Genomic DNA, 15,108 nt, shown 5'->3' with positions numbered 1-15,108 from the left:
ATTTTGATTTCAACATCCAACACATCTCAGGAGCTTCTAACAAAGTGGCTGATGCACTCTCCCATGAAAGTTTCCCAGAATCAACTGGTCCAAATCGTCCTTAAGATGTGGGAAATATTTTTAGACTACCAACTGTATGACGACTATTTAGAGATGCATGTCTCTAATTAACTCTGTTTTCTCCTAGAGCTCCAGGAAGAAATCACAGCCAGTGTTTCACCCTATCTGTGATTTGGGCGGGGTGTGTGTGTGTGTTATAAATATAAAGGGAAGGGTAACCACCTTTCTGTATACAGTGCTATAAAATCCCTCCTGGCCAGAGGCAACATCCTGTTACCTGTAAAGGGTTAAGAAGCTCAGCTAACCTGGCTGGCACCTGACCCAAAGGACCAATAAGGAGACAAGATACTTTCACATCTTGGCGGGGGAGGGGGGGAAGGCTTTTGTTTGTGCTCTTTTTTTAAGTGGTTGTTCTCTCTTGGGACTGAGAGAGGCTAGACAGAAATCCATCTTCTCCAACCCATCCTAATCCAAGTCTCCAATATTGCAAACAGTACAGGTAAGCCAGGCAAGGCAGATTAGTTTATCTTTTGTTTTATGTGAATTTTCCTTGTGTTAAGAGGGAGGTTTATTCCTGTTTTCTGTAACTTTAAGATTTTGCCCAGAGGGGGATTCTCTGTGTTTTGAATCTGAATACCCTGTAAAGTATTTTCCATCCCAATTTTACAGAGATGATTTTTACCTTTCTTTTTTTTTAATAAAATCCTTCTTTTAAAGAACCTGACTGATTTTTCCATTGTTCCAAGATCCAGGGACTTGGGTCTTTGATGATTTTGTAACCAATTGGTTAGGATATTATTCTCAAGCCTCCCCAGGAAGGGGTGTGTGTAGGGCTTGGCGGGGATATTTGGGGGGGGGGGGAGACGTCTCCAAGTGGTCTCTTTCCCTGTTCTTTGTTTAAAACACTTGGTGGTGGCAGCATACTGTTCAAGGACAAGGCAAAGTTTGTACCTTGGGGAAGTTTTTAACCTAAGCTGGTAAAAATAAGCTTAGAGGGTCTTTCATGTGGGTCCCCACATCTGTACCCTAGAGTTCAGAGTAGGGAAGGAACCTTGACAGTGCATCTGTGTGATCATAAGATAATATTGAAGGTAAAGCTTCAGAAAATGATTACACATTTGTAGGGGTAATGAGCACATATACAATTATATTAAATACAAAAAAAGTGTAAGGAACGTGAGACCTTGTACTTCAGAGTATAAACCAACCCCTAGCAGCCTAGATGATGGGAAGAAACTTTCCATCAGCAAGTTATTCAATAACTGTGCACTTTCCACTGAAATATCCAGGAGTGTACACTGTGGGGACAGAATAATGGATCACCTCTGATCTGATATGGCATTCCCAATATAGTGCAGTTACACAGGCACTGTCTACTGCTGAGAATAGGAGGTGGGAGAGGACATAAGTGGAAGGAGAGGAAAGAGAAAGCTAGAAAGAGAAATAGCGTTCAACAGTGTGAACTGTGAAGGTGTTCAGTTGATGGATATCTTTTTGTCTTTGCATCACTGAGACTCATTCTGCATTCAGATAGTCACAATACAATTTTTATAGCTTACAATTATCTTTTTATTGTAGGGATAAGCAACCATTCATTAAGCTAAATGGAAGATAGTGATTATGCACAGTAAAACAACCTGTCAATTCATACATACCCTGTACAGTTTCAGCAAAATATTAAATGCTTGTTTCTAGATGTTTCTTCTGTCCCTTTTAGGTGTAACTGCATAATATGAGTCTGTTCTCATTCAACAGGTCTAAAGAGCTAAGAGAAGTATTTTGGGGTGCAGAGAATCTGTATTTAATTGGCAAATAAGTTAAAACTCTGGAACTGGCATTTTTCCTTGCTGCAGCATTGCAAAAATAAATAAATAATCCCCAATGCTTAGTGGGAATGAGGCTGTGCTCCATTGGGGCAATTACTTTATTGAGGAGGAAAACTAAGAAATACTGACATTATTTATCTGTATTGCACTATCTGTGTATTCAGAAATAAAGTTAGATACCTGGAGTGTTGGGATGTCAGCAGAACGGAATATCTCTGTCTCATAGTCTTGCAAGTGTTACTAGGTGCACATCAAACAAATACTGTCTCTTCAGTCGAGCTGGCTCCTAAATATAGTTATTAATCAATTTTTCCTAGCAAGCACATATGCAATTAAAAACAACCACATGCAGCTATAACAAAAGGTCATGGTTTTAAATGTATTTCAATTTCAAAAGCAGTTTAGTTCTTATTCACTAATAATTCTATAAATCTCTTTTTAGCATTACTTTTTGGCAGAACTTTATGGTTGCTCTTTAGCATAGCCATAATAAATGCTTAGGATTTAGGCCTTCATATGCCAACAGTTGGAATTGGGGAAAACTTGTACAGAGAGCTATACAAAGACATGTAAAGAGAACCTCAACTCCAGAAAGCTGACACCCTTAACAGATAAAGGGTTGGAGACATGGAAATCCTTCTTAATCTTTCCCTGTTTGCTGTATAGGATGTTAATGAGGTGGTTTCGCAATTTCTTTGAGAGTGTGTGGCACAATCTCTCAGCATAGTCTGTGTGATATGTAGATTGTAATGGGTTTGTTACCTTTGGTCCTTTTGGTATGATGTCCTTCTGTTTGCATTTGGAAAGGAAGATGATGTCTGTCTGTATCTGTACGAGTTTTTTCACGAAGTTGATGGATTTCCATTCCATATGGCTAAATTTCATGCAAGACCTGGAAATGGCATATAAGCAAATTAACACAGAGGTGAGCTGCACAGTTACATGTTAATTATGTTTTACTGTTTTGTTTCTAAATTGGAGGAAGAAGTAGGGAAAAAGACAGAGATGTGACATCTTAGATAACTCTTACTTTAGATAATATAAAAGGAATATTTGTGTTCTCATCTAAAGCCTCACCAGCTTAAAATATATGTTCTTCACCATGTGGAAAAAGAATCCCTTCTGGTCAATTATTGTTTGTTTCACACTAGCTTCCAGAAGCCCCAGTTAAGAGAAAAGTCCATTTGTGCCAGGGCAGAAGAGTTAAAATCTTTCTGGATGGAACAGTCTTCAGTTTAAAAAAAAAAGTTTCATCAAAATTTTTGTGTGAACATGTTGACTTTTGTCAACATTTTTGTGTGAACGTGCTGATGTGTGTCAAAATATTTAAAAGTATGAAAGTTAAAACAAAGTGCTGACTTCCTTACCTTTTTTAATAAGGTCAAAACATCTCTAATTTCAGACAGTGGTGTTTTCACTCTACTGTTTTGATTGATTTTATTCTGACATATTAAAATATTATTTCAATAATATCAAAGTTAAAAAGATATATTTCTATCAAAATAAAATGATTAGACATTTCGTTTCAATAACGTGTCAATAGACTCGAAAGAAGAAATTTCATAATTATTGTTTCTTGGGAAATTTTGGCATTTTTGCTCTGATTAATATTGTGTAGAAGGAAAGTCTTCAAATGGACTTTTTGTTGACTATGTCCTTTAAGTTGATTTGTGCGTCTTTGTCTGCATGTATGTAAACATACATGTATAAAAGTTGGAATTTCCTGAGTAATAGAGATTCATGTTCCCAGCAAGCTCTTGTGCTGCATCATGAGAAAATGCATATTAAAGCACAGCTTCTGTACTAAAGATGTAACAGGTGGATTTAGCAGATGACTGTATGTGTTGGTAAAGGTTGGTGATGGGCAATGGCAGTGACACTGAGTAGGCTTGGACGGTGGTTAAAGCACTGCTGACTGACCCTTGCTTCTTATTGGTTTTATCACCAATAAGAAGCAAATTCATTTCAGTAAGAAATCATGTCTTTTTCTGTTTCTCTTTCTAAGATGTCATTGGATGTTAAATGTAGAAATGGAATAAAAAATCCATTAAAAATATAACCAAGCTTAACTGAAAATATAACTCTCCAGTCAAGAGATTCAACTGTCAATGAGATAAACAAAATATTAAAATATCATCTCAATGTGAGGCATTTGTACGTCTCTGTGTATCTGCTCTGTAGCTGTTATTTGTAGTTGGCTCAACTACATTACTTTTTTTTTTCTCTGCACATTATGTGAACCCCTTTAGCCAGTCGTTAAGCAGATACCTTAGGGTTTTAGCTGCTCCTAATGATAATGTTTAAAACTGATAAAATGTATTCTAAGCACACTGGCCTGTGTTGTAACTGGGGATGAATCTCAAAAGGATCAGAGTCCAAAAATGTGAATACTGATCAAAACTCCTTTAGAGCTCAATCCTGTTCCCATCCAAATAATTAGAAAATGAATAATTGTCCTTGATGCAAAGGAAAACAAATTATGTAAAGTCAAAAATAATATTTTGGGTTTTTTAAAGAAAAGTTTTCCATGAGGCATCAGTAACTTTTTAAATGGTGTCACTGATTCTCTGTCCTATATCATTTGAATGCTGTTGAAAGGATGCCTCTTGATGTTTCTGGAGACCCTACAACCATCCCAGAAAAAGGAAACTTGCCTTCAGCAGTGGATTTGACTATAGACGCATGAAAAGGTATTGTGACTTCTGTTTTATTTATGTGCATCTCCTTTTTCAGCTGTAGATTAGTTAACACTAATCGCCTTTGAAAGGGTCAGCAAATATTTGTCTCATCTGGTGGTGCAAAAAATATAAATACTAAAAGCGGGGAGGGGAATGGAGTGGGAAACAAATGAAGCTGGAGTGCTAATGGAAATCCGATGAGGCAAAGCTGTTTAATTATCCTCCAGGAGGAAAGGACGGACTATTTTTGTTTGACTAATCTTAGTCGTCATGAATTTGATGTGACAAAAATGTGCAAAGTAAGATTTTAGGCCTACTGGGGAAAACTGTCCTAATTCTACCAGGCCAGGGAATAATCTCCCAATGGAAGATGATTCTCTCAAGGAATCTAGTGGAACTGCTTCTGTTTGGCTCTTGTAAAATTAAACTGGACAAAGTACTCGAGAATATACCATAGGGACCTGAGGATAGACTAAGGACCTGGTTCTCCAGTGCCCTTCATCTAGTGTAATAATTTACATATATGCAAAGTAAGTGCAAATTGGTAATAAAATGCTGACACCAAAAGTAAGTCAGTGAAAACTTCATGATTGGGTAGCATTGTATGTCTGCTTTGCTCAGGCTGTGGAGAATCTGGCGCCAGGTTACCTGATAAGCTGCTGTTCTTGAGGAACTAGTTCATCGTAACAACAGGAAAAAAAAATCTGTAAAATGAATCAATCCTGGGTTAAGATAGTGAAGAAACTTTTCCTTCTCACAGTCCATTCCGAGTGACTAATAATTATCTAGATGTGGCTCTTGTATGAGGGCAGTGATTTGTGTTCACTTGGTTAAGTAGACTCACTGCCTGGTATGGGGATTTTTTTTTAAAGTAAGTACAAAGTGAAGGGGAAGAGAGAATACATTCACAAAGTCATAAGTTTAATTAAGAAACCGTTTTATACTTCCATGGTAGTTCCAGGCCCTTTAATACTGGTCAAAGTAGATATATTACCTCTTTTTAGTAAAGCAAAGCTTGCCAGTAAAGAGAACGATCTTTGGGGACTGAATTTATGTCCTGTAGAGTCCTAAATTGTCTTGCTCTTCTGTCAGTCTGATGGTGAATTTCTTCTTCTTCGGGCCTTGCGACCAGAGGACAATAAGTTGCTGAATCATTGCAAGACCCTGAGGCTCCATGAATTGCTTGTAGAGACTAGAAACTATCAATAAGGTTTTTACATTAAACACATGAATAGCATGTCTGAACAAACATGTTTCTGAGTAGCTGAAAGTATTGGATTAATCAAAATGGTAATAGACAGATATTTGGTTTATTGTTACTAAATACACAGTATTTCTGATGCCACTGACTTCTGATTTTCAGTATCTTATTTTTAAATCCATTTTCAAAGTAAAGCTTGCAATTATAATACAGTTTAAATAGCACATCCAAACATGAGACGTCACAAATTTATAAGGAGTTGGAATGGGGGCGGGGCAGGAGAGGGCAGGGCAGGGGTGGAGTCATGGTGGGGCTGGGAGGGCGAGCACCCACTGGCACCAGGAAAAGTTGGCGCCTATGTCTGTAGCCCATGGTATAAAGCATTGAGTGTTTGCATGGAAAACTTCTGTAGTTGGGTAGCTCACCAAACAGGAAAGAAGCATTAATTAGTGTAAAATGCTGGCTTCTTACACAAGGTATTAAGTCTTGAGGACAAGAAGGCCCATTGAAACCAAACGAGTCACTATGAAACATTGAAGGGAAAAGATTTTGTTGATTGCTCCCACCTACACTCATGAAGAGGGGACCTGTGTGTAAACTCATCCCATCAGCTTGAACTCTGTGGGAAGAGAATAACAATGTCCAACCAGAAGGAACTGTATCACTATTTTACTTGGAATTTGGAGAGGGTAAGATTTCTAAGTCTGAACAAGGGATCCCCAAGCTTCTTAGTTTGGGTTAGCCCTAAAGGACATACAAGCTTGCATATATAGCAGCTACTATCACCTTTTGGAACCTAAGGCTGTAATTCAGTTGTGTGTGTGTATGTTTACTTTTATGCTTTAACCTTGTAGATAACTATCTTTTTGCTAGTTAACAAACCTTTTAGTTAGTTTATTATAGGATTGGCTCCAAGCATTGTCTTTGTTTTGAGATCTTAGGTGCAATTGGCCTGGGGTAAGTGACTGGCCCTTTCAGACTGGGAGTAACCTGAATATTGGTGTGATTTTTTGGTGTAAGGGACCATCTGTCACAGAGGCAAGCTTACCACGGTGGAAAGATAGACCAGAATACTCAATGGGACTGTTGTGACTCCATGTTAAGGCTGTTGTAGTGCTTGGAGTGTTCACACTTGATACTTGGTTGCTGAAATCGAAGTATAAAACACACAACCAATTTGGGGTTTCTTCTGTGTTTCTTCAGCCTGCCCTGATGTTAGTGTAACCCACACACCTCCTGGGTGTGGTGTGCTGTCCCATCTAGTGACACCGAGACCACTTAGAGAGAAAAGAGATTGAGTTTGTTCTACAGTCTTAGCTAAAAGTCATATGGCGTTTAGCTCATGCAGTAGTGGCTCATGTACTAAGCTCCAGAGGTCCCAGGTTTGATTCCACCCACCGACAACCAGGGTCTGTTGGTATTACATTAGTACCCATGGTCATGAGCCACTCTAGACAGCTTGAGGCACGCACGCACACACACACACACACACAAACACATACATATCTTCCCAGTTATAGAAATTAATCTAGATTCCCCAAGACTCTCCAGCTTTTTAGCTTCACTCCTGCTTAGGAACTTGGTAGGAATGTCATTTTAGTCATATATTGCACGGAGGGGGAAGGATAGATTTTTATTTTTATTTATTTATTTTTTAAGATCAATATTGTATTTATTAGGTACCCATCATGATGGTATCTGGTTGCCTCACAAGGCTCATCTTGGTACATTGAGTTATAGGCATGTTTAATCCTATTTGTTCAGGAAGCAATTTCCAGAAGCACAGACCCTGCTACCTGGAAAGCTTGAATAACAAAGAGGGGTTTTTGTTTCATTTTCTCTTCTTTTTGTTTTCTGATTTGGATGATACTTTCATCAAATCCACTTTATAGCATGAGACACATATTTTACTATTTTAGTCAAATCCTTCCCAAGCTAAATAATCTTAGTTTTATCACCACAGATAACAGCATAAATACCTATGACATGTAACCTACATTGATGAAGGTTAACACAGTATTAAGTTTCAGAAATTAATCTGATTACCTGTGTAATGCTTCACAGTTGGCATTTTTGCTTTTCTCTGAATTATGTATAATATTGCCTCCAGAAGCAGAATATTGGATGAGACAGACCAATAGTATCTTTCGCTTGAAAGCCAAACATTCTCTATGCTGCTTTAAAATACTGCTGAGGTTATATCAAAAGAAGCAGTAGTGACCTCAGGAGACCAAAAAAAAAATACCCCTACTATTTTATAACTACTGATTCAGCTATGGTTGAAAACCGTTTAGAGCTTTAAAAATATGAAGGTGTGGATGCTCATCAGAGTTGAAGAAGATTGGATTAGGCAATTAAAGGAAGAGAGGGATTTTTTAAAAAAAGAAACTTTGTTTTCTTTAAGTGACAGTCTCATTTTTATTTTTGGTTGCAAAGGAAAGGTCAATTTCAGCCCATATTTATCTCCTCTTCAGTCCGTGGACTTACGCATTGATTGCATTTGATCTTGAAGTTTCGTCCACTCTTTGTAGTGTAAAAGTGCATCCCATATCACAAGTACAACTCCAGTGCCATAGCTTTGCTAACATAGTGGACTCATCAAAGATCGCTCGATCCTGCACCATGGCAGCAGCGGACCCCCAGCACTGCAGCTGTGGGCTGTCATTTTAATTTTCAGATTTCTGATGAGTAACATTCCATGCAACATCTGTGGCTTTTAAAGTGACTGCCACCTTTGGGAGGGTATGTGAGTGGATGAAGGGGATAGGTGCTGCATGAATGGCAATTCAACCACATTAAGGATTGTGCTTGGGGGAGCACACGGAGGCGTAATCACTATACTTTTTACAAGAGTAAAGAATATTCTTCTATGCTAGCAGGTGGTCTGGACATAGTGACAGGGAAGGAAGATACTCTTTGGGCTCTCTAGCATGAGGATGATGCAGAAGTTCTTGTCTTCACAAATTGCAAACTGTGCACAAGGCATTATATGGACTCCCTGCACCCTTTTCCCCTACCCAACCTAGGGGACCCAATTGTAGCTTTGTTTTTATGTTCACAGCTTACAAACAGAAGTTAGAATTAAAAAAAATAAACCACATAAATACTCTTGATGGAAGGTTCCAACATAACACTACTTTATTTCTGAGAATTCAGAATGTTTTTGGATTCTCTCGTGTTATCAAAGGGAGAGAAGAATGAGACAGTTCACCCGCAACTCGCTTTAAACGGGATCTCCCCAGACTGCACCTGCTTATACATTTTGCTGCAGAGCCCTGTAGTCTGCAAGCAGGACTAGGGAACCCCCTACCCACCCTATTGTACTCTTAAAGCCATAGCTTGCAATTGCAAGACAGTCCTCAATACACCACACTTTTTCATTTGAAAAACCTGGGCAGTATCTGTGCCATATCACACGTGCTCTAATAAGCTTTTTCAGGAAAAAAATTGAAATGTTTAGAACAACTGAAAGCATCTGCATTTATTTTCTCCTGTGAGGAACAGATCCCACATGGTGGCTGGGATTTGGCCGTTAACTTAGGACCCTTCAGACCCCCATATCTTGTTCTATTGGGTCTGTGTAGATTTCAAAGGATGGCCACTGTACCGTTTACATTACATAATACATAATATGCATGTGGGGCATAGATACGCATCAGGCGCTGAATCTTGGCAGGCCTCTGAAAGATTACATTTAGATTCTAGCTTTCAAATTGGGCATGCCTGTCAAATCTAAATCTGGTTTCCATTTCAGCTGTTGCCATTCCTGCTGTAGTACTGTATGAAGCCTGACTTGAAGCTGTTAACAAAATGATGAAATTATGAATTATGAAATTATGAAGCTGAGGGATCCAGAAAAACCTATTAACAAATTTGAGAATGGGATTTCTATGGCATTTGATAAGCTTTATTCTTCTTTCATCACAACGGCAATATCTGTTGGAGAATAGATCTGCTTGTTCTCTTAATGGGTGTAGTGTTTGTGAGAGGTGTACCATTAACAGCCCTGGAGTCAGGTATGGCATCCGCAGTGCAAGCTTTCCTGTGCTGTTGCCTGCTACAATAATGTAATGATTGTAATGATACCTCTAACTCAGAGTTAAAGGTATCAGTTTTTGAATTAAAGTAAAGTTCATTCGTGTCTATTCAGGTCTTGGCCTCTGTGCTTAGAGTCAGGGGGGGAAGTGAAAATGTATACTACTTTTTACCCCATATGGATACCTGTCTGCTGTGAATTTGGCTATGACTATGAAACGCATTCCACTCAGGCAACTGAAAAGCCATAATAATTTTTTCTTGTTGTTAACCTGGGCTGAAAGGTTTCAGAGCAGCAGCTCAGACAGTTGAGCCTTCATATTGCATGACCCTTTGAATTATCCAATCTGTTTGTGCTTAGGTTGTAACCTGCTTGAGTGTAAGATTCAGTTTTAGGCCAACTTTCACATTTTTGGTAGGTAAAGCTTTTACTCTATAACTGTGACAGAGTTTGGTTACAGAGACCCCCTTGAGATGGTCACCTGTTGTGCTGAAACTGCCTCTGAGCCCATTTTCCCATCAGCTTGGGACTCCAGAACCCAGTCTTGCTGAGCCAGACACGCAAGCCTGCTGCAACACAGACCCAGGGTCTAAACCACATCCTCAAAGCTGGAGGCTTTAACCGAAAACCACTCAGCAGGTACTCCTGTCTCCAGCACCCAGACACCCAGCTCCCAATTGGATCCAAACCCCAAATAAATCGGTTTTATAAAATGTATACAGGCTAAACTCATAAATTGTCCACCCTCTATAACACTGATAGAGATGCACAGCTGTCTGCTTCCCCAGGTATTAATCACTCACTCTGGGTTTAATAATAAACAAAAGTGATTTTATTAAGAATAAAAAGTAGGATTTAAGTGGTTTCAAGTAATAACAGACAGAACAAAGTAAGTTACCAAGAAAAATAAAACAAAACATGCAAGTCTAAGCCTAATACATTAAAGAAACTGAATACAGGTAAATCTCACCCTCAGAGGTGTTCCAATAAGATTCTTTCACAGACTAGACTCTTCTTAGTTTGGGCCCTGTCCTTTCCCCTTGTACAGTCCTTGTTCCAGCTCAGGTGGTAACACAGGGATTTCTCATGACTGGCAACCCCCTTTGTTCTGTTCCACCCCCTTTTATAGCTTTGGCACAAGGTGGGAATATTTTGTCTCTCTGGGTCCCCACCCCTCCTTCTAAATGGAAAAGCACCAGGTTTAAGATGGATTCCAGTACCAGGTGACATGATCACATGTCACTGTAAGACCTCTTTCTCCATTCTTTCAGGGTTGGCCTGCATGGACCCAGGAAGGTTTGCGAGTAAATGGAGCTATTCACAACCAATTGTCCTAGTTAATGGGAGCCATCAAGATTCCGAGCCACCATTAATGGCCCACATTTTGCATAGTTACAATAGCACTTCATAGTAATACTTCATATTTCTAGCTTCAGATACAAGAATGATACATTCATAAAAATAGGATGAATGCCCTCAGTAGATTGTAAACTTTGTAGTGATACCTTACGAGAGACCTTTTGCATGAAGTATATTCCAGTAACATTATATTTACCCTCATAAGCATATTTCCATAAACATATGGAGTGCAACGTCACAATAACATCATACAGTTGTCAAGGGTTATTTGAAAAAGTAGCCAGGTTTTGTAAATATTGGCAAAACTAGTGTGCTCTGCTGATTTTTCTGTTTCACCATATTTAATCCTCTTTCATTTTACAATAAACTCACTGTCCCAATAGTGAATTTTGATATAAGAAAACAAGATATAAAACTATGGGATGATTTTTTTTAAAGAGATACTGCCAACCTGAAGATTACTTGTAACTAGTAAGTACAACGTTTTCAGGTGGAAATGTAAACTCTAAAAATGTTGACTGAAATATTAAATATTAAAAATCTTTTTGGTTTACATTTTACAGTTGATAGCACTTTATAGGTAATCAGTTTGTTTTGTTGATGAGCTGTACTCTTCCCCAGGACCTGTGAGAGTCTTTCCCAATAGCAGTGGCAGCAAATCTGAAACTGAAGAGGCAGCAGTCAGAAGTGTGCATAGAGAGAGGAGTGGGGAGAAGGATTTATATCTAAGTACCATGCAGTGTTGCTCCTGGGTCTGCTGAAAAGGTCCTGCTAAACATCAACAGGAAACAGAACCGTCCCTCCACCCCTTTTATAGCAACTTTAAAGAGTAATTACAAACCATCAATATATGCTATCTAAAGGTTCTATATCATAAAACTTGTTTATTTCTTCAGACAGTTAAATAAAATAAAGTTGACAGTATTCCTTTAAACTCATCAGCCTGGAAAAAAAATACATTTTAAAAAATCCCAGCCAAATTTTGTATTGGCTTTAAGGGCACAACACAACTCCTTTGAAGTAATTGGAGTCTTTTTAAAGATTTTAATGGTTGTTGAATTGCATTCTTGGTGCAAATCTTTTCCTACCATTCTAACACAGATCTGCTCCAATGAATCTGGCTTAGATAATAGCAGATAACATATCTAACCTAATAATGACACGTATATTCATTAACTGTCATGCCATCGTTCATCACTTGCTGATAAGTTATGCAATAGTGATGTTACTGAATGAATAATGAAAGAGCAATTTAATATATGCACAAGTACACCATCCTGACCAAGAATACAGGCTGTTAAAAATCCATGATCTCTGGATAGTTCATGTGAAGCATTTAAGCATCTACAACTTAGATTTTTGTTAATGATGTCTTGTTTTATTTTTTATTCATTATTTGGTATGAATCTACTGAACGATCTAATTGCTGCCCTCCATTCCCTTCCCTCTCATCCGATTATAAATTACCATGTGATGTCTTAAGTTAGGTCCTGATTCTGCAGACTCTTACTCGGTAGTTCTTACTCACATGGTTAATGCAGTGGAAATCCCATGCAAACATTTGTTGCTATGTAAAAATGGTAGTTATTTTATCTGTGGTGTCTCCATGCATTTTCCTTTATAAGCTCCCTCCAAGATTCTTTTCTTTTAACTCCCATTAGGCTTTTTGTTCAAATTCTACAAACAGCTCCTTGCCTTGTCCATTTCGCTTTCCTTTCCACAGTCCCAAAAATCCTAATAGGAAATTATCCCTTGTCTCTACTAAATTCTTTGTATTTTGAGTGAAAGATGCTCTTCTCTTTCAATTTTTCCTATTTTTTTTTCTTGCACTAGCCAATTTTTTTTAAAAAACAGTGAAAAGGAAATGCTACAAAAACGAATAAAAGCAGCTTCTTTCCAAGGATTGCTTATTCTGAAAATATCAAAAACACAATAGGGACCAACCATGAAAGTGTTTCTCCTGATCATACGAAAAGATCATGTAAAGTTCCTAGTAGACAGACAATGGCCAAAGCTAAATAGGCGTACAACGTTCTGTGCTTCAGTTAATGAGCCTTAATTTGAAAAGAGAATTTGATGAAGCCAATGGAACAGAACAAGATGTATTGGATTATCTCTCTCTATTTTTTATTTGGTTGAGGCGCATCCTGAAATTCACTTCATTTGCTGGTTTGTGCTCTTAATGCCAAGGATATTTACATTTAGTATTAGAGAGACAAATGATAAAGGTTGTTATAATGAGTTAATACTAGTAAATTGTCTTTCATCTCAGAGGCTCTCAAAGAATTTTATAAACTATGCCAATGGATGTATGTTTTGTTTTTTTTTTAAATCAACATGCAGCAATTGCTTTTTCTATTATTACATTTCCTTAGGGAAATATGGCAACTTTTCAGTAGTGCATGTCATGGTTCTGTCATGGTTCCAGGGCAAGCTGCACTTTAGACCCTGTTTCTCAACTATGTTAAACAAGCAGGCCCAACTGTGTTTGGCACAACTTAGCCTTTTTTCTTCAAGAGTCTGTGACAATGGCTGATTATGGTGACTTGAAAACAGTTTATTCAAAGCAAAGCATTATTTATCCATTCACTGACAGGTACACAGCAGGCAGAGCAAAGGGTTTTAAAAAAAGTCTACATAAACATTTCTCCTCAACCTAAACCTTAATTTTTCCTTGCAAACTTTAGTAAATTCCATTCAGCCCATTTATGTCCTTCTCCATGTTGGCAGACAGCCTCCTTTCTCTGTGTGTCTTTCTCTCTGTCAGTGTCTCCTCCCTGGGAAGCTGCTGATAACCCAATCAACACCCTTTCTTCCCTAAGCTAACATATTTAAAGTTTGAGTGTCTTCTTTTTTTTTTTTTCTAAGCTCACACATGGGAAGAATAAATTTTTGCCAGCCTGGCTAGAATCAGGCAGAATATTCCCCAATTAATAGCTTCCCCGTTGTTTCCTCAAGGAGCCTTGATATTTTCTACATTACTCCATATTTCTGTAATTGTTTTGTTTCCCTCCATCAGCTTCCTTTAATTTAACTCTTTGTAGCCAGAAACGGTAATATCACACCGGTGCTAATATCAAACTGAGGTGCATGTGATATTTATTTAAAAAAAAATACATACCTCTCTCGTTGTCTACAAATACTATACAACAGGAAAGGAATAATAGGACATGAAATGAATAATATTGTCACCAAATGGGAATATATAACGGGAAAATAATTTAATAACAATGCTTTCATTTCTGATGCCTTCCATCCATGGGAGCTTTTGATAAGCACTAACAAATGACCACTCACAACACCCTTCTTAGATAAAATTCCATTATCCATATTTTATATCTGGGGAAATGGAGATACAGGAAATCAGTGGCAAAGTAAGGAACTAAAAAACAGATCCTCTTCATCCTGTTCTTTAGTCACAAGAGTATCCTTCTTTCTGCACAAGGTACTAGTGTCAAGCTTTCTGGAGTGGCTCAAGCATGTGAATACCAACATCAGTGCAGACTATTACACAGCAAGGCACGAATCCCAAACTGTTCTATACTTAGATTTCACCAACCAAGCATGAAGTGTGAACCCCTCAGGCACTACAACAGCCTTAACATGGAGTCACAGACAGTCTCCTTGAGTACTAGGTCTATCTTGCCAGCTAATCAATATTCAGGTCACTGCCAGTTGGAAAAGACCAGTCACTTACCCTAGGTCAGTTGCACCTTAGATCCTACACCAAAGACAATGCTTGTAGCCAATCCTATAATAAATTAACTAAAGATCTATTAAGTAAGAAAAAAGAAATGAGTTTTTACAAGGTTGAAGCAAGTAATCATACAGTTGCAAGCTCTATATATCATCTCAGGCTAACCTAGTCTAAGCAGCTGGGGATCCCTTGCTTGTGCTTAGCAATCTTGCCCTCTCCAAGTCCAAGGACCTTTAGAGATGCAGTTTCTT

At 38.2% G+C, this 15,108-nt stretch overlaps 1 protein-coding gene across 9 annotated transcripts in view; it reads left to right on the top strand.

Moving 5' to 3' along the window:
- LRRC4C (leucine rich repeat containing 4C) overlaps nucleotides 1–15,108 on the top strand; it is an 856,114-nt gene that overhangs the window by 381,391 nt on the left and 459,615 nt on the right. The window contains exon 4 of one of the 9 annotated variants that reach the window (XM_048853295.2): nucleotides 4,485–4,576. The exons of the other annotated variants lie outside the window; for them this stretch is intronic. The gene's annotated coding sequence lies outside the window, so the exon portion shown is untranslated. The remainder of the gene's footprint in view (nucleotides 1–4,484; nucleotides 4,577–15,108) is intronic. 9 annotated transcript variants of the gene reach the window in all.

Source organism: Caretta caretta, chromosome 6 (assembly GCF_965140235.1).
Source record: "Caretta caretta isolate rCarCar2 chromosome 6, rCarCar1.hap1, whole genome shotgun sequence".
NCBI classification, from domain to species: Eukaryota; Metazoa; Chordata; order Testudines; family Cheloniidae; genus Caretta; species Caretta caretta.
The sequence above is the reverse complement of the archived record's forward strand: the minus strand, read 5'-3'. Positions and strand labels throughout refer to the sequence as shown.